At 33.8% G+C, this 8,207-nt stretch overlaps 1 long non-coding RNA gene across 1 annotated transcript in view; it reads left to right on the forward strand.

Moving 5' to 3' along the window:
• Positions 1-7,205, forward strand: part of LOC120350835 — an 11,081-nt gene extending 3,876 nt beyond the window's left edge. Inside the window, exons 2-3 of the long non-coding RNA XR_005571039.1 lie at positions 2,309-2,311; positions 7,196-7,205. This is a non-coding gene — a long non-coding RNA (uncharacterized LOC120350835). The remainder of the gene's footprint in view (positions 1-2,308; positions 2,312-7,195) is intronic.
• The last annotated feature ends 1,002 nt before the right edge of the window (positions 7,206-8,207 follow it).

Here is an 8,207-nt window from a genome sequence, read left to right on the forward strand (position 1 = left end):
AGGTGATAAATTTTCATAACGGCAAGGAAAGTTGTGTGAGTGCGCCACACCAGATTTTTCAGTCATGATACTGTTTTATAATATTATAACAATGTTGTATTATAATAATGTTGTATTATAATAATATATTGTAAAACATGTCAGTGTTGTGAATAAATATGTATATTTCAAAAAAAAAATCCTTTTTTTTAGGCTACTGTTGAAGGTTTGTTGCAGTGAACACCAATATATGCTGCTAAAGTTTACTTCAATATGCAGCAATCTCCATTTGCTTTGCATGTTATTAGTAAGCGATTTCAATTATTTTAAACAATAAAAAAAGTTGCATCTAAAGGAAGGTCACTAAAGCTGCCATATCTCACCTAATATTTCGTTCAATCTTGAAAATGAGATGTCATCTATTTGTAATTGAATTTACTGAAAAAGATTATTCTTATAATTTTTTTGTAATTTCAACGGCCTTTTTTGTTACCGTTATTAACCGGTTTACCGGAGAAATATCATTTCAAACGCCCGTCATTTTGTTTCATGAATTGAAAAGCTGTCATAATTTTTGTTAACTCGTCTGTCCAGTTGTCATGAATGTTGGTGCAAATTTTCACTCCTGTATGTTCATCCATTATTTATAAAAAAGTGAATGTCTGCAGTGTGGGTAACTAAAGCTGCGTTTTCATCAAAGTTATTAACGAATGGAACGGTCGTTCCACCACCCTTCCCCCACCTGATTATCTATGCAAATCAGAAAGTTAAAAAGACCGATGCCACTATATATTCTAAAACCAACTTCCCTCTTTGATTTTCGCATGCCGAAAGAAATTTTGGGGGAGGGCGAGGACGCGCTTATTAGCTCAGACACAGAACATTTACCATCTTTCCAATTCGTGATTTTGAACTGGGTGAGATTGAATGCTCTCGCCCTCCCCCAAAATTTCTTATAATTGTTTTGTTCGATGTTTATTTCCCACGTCTAAAAATCAGTTAATTTTATGGAAGTATAAATTACAACAATTTCATCTCACTTCTCATACGTACAGTTTTGGCATGGCGCCCATTTCAAATAATCTTCGTCCATGGTTTCCAGTATTTCTTCGCATTCTTGTATGAGTAAAGGAGCTAATGAACCAATGTTTAAGAATGTTACTATGATTTAGAAAGTAAAAGTAAACAAACCCCCTTTGAAACTATGATGCGCATTTCCAATGTCGCATGGAGAATGTAACTCATAATGGAGGGATAACATAAAGGGTCCTGAGATGTTTGTATTTCTATTTATATTACAATAAGTAGCCCTAAACAGAAAAGATACAATATTATGAGACTATAGTTTAGGGTGACCAAATGTTTAGGTTTCCAGTAAAGTACAAAAGTACTTTCTGATTGCATAGATAATCAGGTGGGGATGGGTGGTGGAACCGTGGGGTCCCATCTGACCGAATCCCAAAAGGTCGAAGAGTATACTTTCCCATATAGTCGAATCTCATCTAGCCGATGAGATTCGATCAATTGCGACAAACTACAACATTTTTCTATCAAATGGGATTCGACTGCTTGAGAATCGGTCAGATGGGAAAATCAAATTTTCGACCTTTTGCGACAGTTGAGATTTTCGGCCAAATGAGATTACTATTGAAACTTTTCGATCATTTGGGATTCGACCATTTGGGAAAGTTCAAGTTTTAGTGGCATGTCAAATGACCGATTCCCATTGGCCGAAATTATTATTTTGTCGCAAAAGATCGAAAATTGAAGATTCCCAAATGGTAGAATTGAAACTTGTACTTTCCCAAATGGTCGAATCCCAAATGATCGAAAAGTTTTAATAGTAATCTCATTTGGCCGAAAATCTCAGCTGTCGCAAAAGGTCGAAAATTTGATTTTCCCATCTGACCGATTCTCAAAAAGTCTTATCCCATTTGATAGAAAAATGTAGCAGTTCGTCGCAAATGGTCGAATTCTATTAGGTAGAAGAGTTTTGTTTTCCCATATGGTCGAATCTCATCTAGCCGATGAGATTCGATAATTTGCGACAAACTAAAATATTTTTCTACCAAATGGGATTCGACTGTTTGAGAATCGGTCAGATGGGAAAATCAAATTTTCTACTTTTTGCGACAGTTGATATTTTCGGCCAAATGAGATTACTATTAAAACTTTTCGATCATTTGGGATTCGACCATTTGGGAAAGTACAAGTTTCAATTCTACCATTTGAGATTCTCCAATTTTCGATCTTTTGCGACGAAAAATATGATTTTCCCAACTGACCGATTCCTAAATGGTCGATCCTATTTGGTAGAAAGGTTTTATAGTTTGTCGCGAATGATCAGATCGAAATCGGGATCTACTGATTGCGCTCACAATGTGTTGAATTGCGCCCAACTGAATGTAGAAGCCCGTAGCACTGACTAGAGGAAACTCTGACGGCTAGATTCGTAGTTCAGCCGCAGCAGGCCTTTGCTCCCAGCATCCTTCAGTCTCCCTTCTCGGCTTTAGGGGTTGAATTTTCTGGCGCTCTCTAAAAGTTGTTGAGTAGTTATATTTGAATAATGAATAATTTATAAATTAAAAATTTTATTATAGATATTTTAAAAGTAGGCTACTGTAGTCATTTTTAATGAGAATTTTGTTATGAAAATACTTAAATTCTGAATAAGACTATGAAAAATTTTAAATTTAAATCGAATAAATTTAATTTTAAATTCAATTGAAAGTTTTGAATTGAGAAATTAAGATTATAGCTCCTTATCATTAATAAAAAAAATTAAATTGAAATATCTTTTAGTAGAAATGTGTCTATTCTCCACTTGTGGGATGAAGTAATACATTTATTACTAGCTGGCCCGGCGAACTTCGTACCGCCAAATAGTTGATGCATCTCATGACAAACTTTAGCTGGATGCACACCTCAAAATCTATAACCCATACAAACAATCCTCAAATCCAGACCATCCTATAATTTTTATTGACCAAATAATCAGTTCAGCATACTCTACCATGTGCGTGTACGATAAAATCATAACTGACAGATTAATTGATCACGCATATCATTAGCATATAATCGACGTTTCAATCACGCATATCACGCATTCAATCACGCATTTAAACATTTAAACATTAAGAGAAATGCCAAACCTTCGACTTGAATCTTAGACCTCACTTTGCACGGTCAATAAAAGAATAATCCACTACTTCATGTAGGGAATTAGAACTGTGTGTTGAACTCAATGAGGCATTGCAGTATAAGTTATGTCTGTGCTACTATGAAACTCAAAACAGCTGTTATGTTTTCTCAATAAAGACATCTCTCAGCTTTTATTTTTAATCGCTAAATCAATATTCAATCTATCTTCTTCTCTTTTCTCCTTTCTTCTTATTATTTTATTATTTTCTTCATCTTCTTCTTCTTCAGCTCTCCTCCTCCTCTCCTCTTCCTACTCCTCCTCCTCCTCCCAACATACTGAAATCACACCACAGCCCAAACTACCGAGCCTAAAAGCTTTAATTTTTGCACAACTTGTTTATGGTAGCCTCAAGACATCCACTAAGAAAGGATTTTCTTCTCTTCTTCTCCTCTTCTTCTTATTATTATTATTATTTCTCTTCATCTTCTTCTTCTTCAGCTCCTCCTCCTCCTCCTCCTCTCCTACTCCTCCTCCTCCTCCCAACATACTGAAATCACACCACAGCCCAAACTACCGAGCCTAAAAGCTTTAATTTTTGCACAACTTGTTTATGGTAGCCTCAAGACATCCACTAAGAAAGGATTTTTTCAATTTTCCCCCCTGAGGAAGCTGGGGCCCCGCCAAAAATGTTACACACACACACACACACACACACACACACACACACACCACACACACACCACTCCTGAAATTTTTGCAGATATGAGACTTGTGGCAGTTGATAGAGCTTATCAATGACTATTATTGGTATAAATTTGATCAAAATCGTAGGAGCCGTTTTCGAGAAAATCGCGAAAAACCTTGTTTTTGACAACATTTTCACCATTTCAGCCGCCATCTTGAATTGCATTTGATCGAAATTGTTCGTGTCGGATCCTTATAGTGTAAGGACCTAAAGTTCCAAATTCCAAGTCATTCCGTTAATTGGGAGATGAGATATCGTGTACACAGACGCACACACACTCACACACACTCACACACACACACACACACACACACACACACACACACACACACACACACACACACACACACACACACACACACACACACACACACACACACACACACACACACACACACACACACACACACACGATAGTTTCCTGACATGGTCTCTCTTTGATATTAATCTCATGATTATTATACCTGTACAGAAAATTGAGAGAAACCTAGTATATCATCATTGTATCATTGAATTCTCTTCAGCTTGATCGATTTTAAAGCTACATTGAACTCAAAAAATAAGCGACTTGACACAATCATTGTACAATGGTGAGTATGCAATACAATGATTTCCATGATCAATGTACAGAGCTATTCTGAAGAATAATTAACATCTGGAGTGATCCGTGGTCTAGTGGATAGAGTGACACTCATATTATTTAGAGATCCGTCAATAGGGAACTAACTCGGGATAAATAAGTAATGTCAATAGGTTTTCAATTTTAGATAGGTTTAATTCTCTTAATCTTCAATAGGTTTTCAATACTCTTCAATAATTGAGAAGCTCATTATGATTAGAAAAGAGCCAAACTCCAGCGCAATTTGAATGAGATTTGAGTCTTTCACATTCCGTATTTTGTAAATGAGAACTACTCCCATTATAGATGAAGTTCACGTATGTTAATTTCTATCATGTAACACAAGTTTGAAAATATTCTCAACTTCATATTTTCTGGTCAATGAATGTAATATAAATGAAATGCAATTTCTAAGAGATTTCTTCAATTCTTTTGTGGAGGGTAAATTCTCCTAATTTCAGAAAACTTTCCTGGGCTCGAATAATTTTATTCTATTCAGACAATACCATCTAAATAGAGAATTCTTTCAAATTAAAGGATCTCAATCCGACTTGAAATGTAGACAATTTCACCTCTCACAAGTTCAATAATTTGTCTTCTACATTATATCAATCTTCAACGGCATTGATCAGCTTTAGAATCCAAGCCAGTTTTTATAATTCTTATTGATTACTGATAATAATCAACTGAGACTTCACTTGAAATGTTAACATGAGAGAAATTTCGTCAATTCTATGTATTTCAAAACAAACTTCTCAATTTGAACATAGCCTACTAATCCGAATAAAAAGACGATTGCATATATACTCTAGAAATGATCTCTTAATATAATAGACAACTCCTGATTAAATGTTAGCATTATTTTGAAATTTTTTATTTGCCATAACATTTTACAATCAGTACTTACATTAAAAATATGATAGATACTATAAGTAATATTATAAATAAGTGAATTTTTATAAAAGGCACTACCGGCATAAGTGGAACTTGTTCGCCAGCAGTGAGTGCGATTGAAAATTACAAATATTATAGCCTAACATTAATCAAGACTAAAAGTGGATATATACTATAATATCCATAGTAGAGAATCAAGAAAAACGTACTATAACAGACGTATTATACACTATGATCTTATAGTTATTACAAAATTATCATTTCATACACTTATCTTAAAATAAACTCTAGATTTTACCCACTCTTCTATTTCACTACTTAGTTTTTTTGTTATTCTATTGTTTATAAAGTGATATGGGACTATATTAGCAAAGTATTCCATGAAGTATGTGAATTGATGTTTATTTATAGTTAATCTTGTAAAGTTTCGAGTATAAGGATTGAGTACAGACGGACGAAGGTTGTGTAAATGTGTATTCAAAGTAAGATGCTGCTTATTTCTATTGGCATGTGTAATGATTTTCCCTACAAAGACCTGTCGTAGCGTTGGAACCCCAATTCAACAAACAAATTCCTGCTTGGATACAGTCTAGGCCGTTTTAGAGCGGCTCTAATTAAATGCTTTTGCAGGGTAAATATTCTATTAAAGTGTGTGTCAAAGGTACCCCCCCATAATTCTATTCCATATTGGAACAAGGAGTGAGCGTATGCATGATATATGGTTCTTATGATTCTGATATCCTTTAGAGTATTAATTTTATAGAAAATGTATATTAGGTATTTAATTTAGATATTATGTGTTGTACATGAAAGTTCCATTTCAAGTGACTGTCAACTATTATTCCAAGATATTTTAGAAAATTGACTTTTTCGATTGTTCCACAGATACATTATTGGGTCTAGAGACGATATGAGAGTCATGGTTGTGAATTTTTTATCTAATTCAATAGGTGGTTCACCAGTTTTTGTTGGAGTAAAAGCAATAAATTTTGTCTTATTTGAATTTAATGTGAGAGTTTGCTCATCAAACCATCGCTTAGCCATGCTTAATCCTTCATTTGCGTTTTCATATGCCTCTCTCCATGATGATCCAGTAAATAACAATACTGTATCATCAGCAAAGATATCTTGGTGGAATTCGGGATATTTAATTTGAGAAGATCATTCAAATAAATCAAGAATAATATTGGCGATAAGACCGTTCCTTGAGGAAGACCAAAACTTGTTAGAATTCTTGTATCAGTTTTATTGTTAAAGGTCATAGTTTGTGATCTATCCTGCAGATAGCTGGTAATCAACTTTTTTGCCACTCCACGGATACCACATCCATTGAGCTTATCTATCAATGTCGAATGAGGTATGGTATCAAAAGCTTTGGCCAAGTCTAGGAAAACAGCCAGTGTTTTAATGTTCTTATTGAAATTCCTGTTAACTGAATCAATCAATACCATAACAGCATCTTTGGTTGATTTACCAGACAGGAAACCATACTGATTTTTTGCAATTAAATTATTTTTATTTAGGAAGTCAACCAATCTCTTTTTAATCAGTCTTTCTATTATTTTAGCAAAATTGCTAAGTAGGCTAATTGGTCTATAATTTGCTGGATTGGTCTTATCGCCTATTTTATGGATTAATATCATTTTGGCTATTTTAAAACGTTTTGGAAAGTAACCCTCACTGAAGCATCTATTTATTATTATTTCAAGTGGGCAGCAATATAAGGGGAGATCTGTTTCAGGCAGCGACCAGTGAATTTATCCTCTCCAGGTGAAGCATCATTTTTAGGGAATTTATCGTGAGTGAAATTCAACAGCATTTGTTGGATGTAGATAGAGACTATTTACAGGAGGTATGGATGATGATCGTAGGTGATACATCACACTATTATTATACAAGTAACTCAAGTATATCAAGCTCTTGATATTAGTATCAAGTTCTACAATTATAATAGAGTGTGAAGTTTTCTTGTTCCTCGAGATTATTGAACTCTCGTTTTTATTAGTTTAATCACAATTGAAAGTTCATAATTTTACATAGTATGATCTATCAATACTGAGGGTTCCTCTTTTGTTAATTCTCCCTATGTTTTCTTTCTCATACATAATTATTATCTATTTTAACTGAATACTCTCAGTAATACAACTTTATTACAATCATGTGAAACATCTGAAACTGTGGAAATTCCATATACATTCCTTACAGCTTATACAACAAAATTGTGTCAGTGTTTTTATAATTTGAGAACTTTTATATTAAAATGTACAGTGAACCATATCAAAAGTGAACTTAGCTAAATCCCGAGCTCGGAAACCGGCCCTTGAATAGAGAATTCTTTCAAATTTAAAGCTTTCAATCTGACTTGAAATGTAGACAATTCTACCTCTCACAAGTTCAATTATTGTTTTATGCATTATATCAATCTCCAACTGCATTAATCAGCTTTAGAATTCAAGCAAGTTTGAAATAACTCTTATCGATTAAAGAATAATGATATTATTGAGAGTTCACTTGAAGTGTCAACATGGAATAAATTTCGTCAATTCTATGAATTTCAAAACAAACTTCTCAATTTGAACATAGCCTACAACTTTACTAATCCGAATAAAAAGGGAGATTGCATATAGTATACTCAAGAAATGATCCCTTACTATAATAGACAACTCCTGATATATCACACTCTTATTATATCAAGTTCTACAATATCATAATACAGTGAGAAGCTTTCTTGTTCCTCGAGAATTATTGAAGAGTCTCGTTTTTATTATTTTGATTACAATTGAATGTTAATTCATTATTTTACATAGTATGAACTCATAGTACAAAGC

The sequence above is a fragment of the Nilaparvata lugens genome, chromosome 4 (assembly GCF_014356525.2).
Source record: "Nilaparvata lugens isolate BPH chromosome 4, ASM1435652v1, whole genome shotgun sequence".
In the NCBI taxonomy this organism is placed as follows: Eukaryota; Metazoa; Arthropoda; class Insecta; order Hemiptera; family Delphacidae; genus Nilaparvata; species Nilaparvata lugens.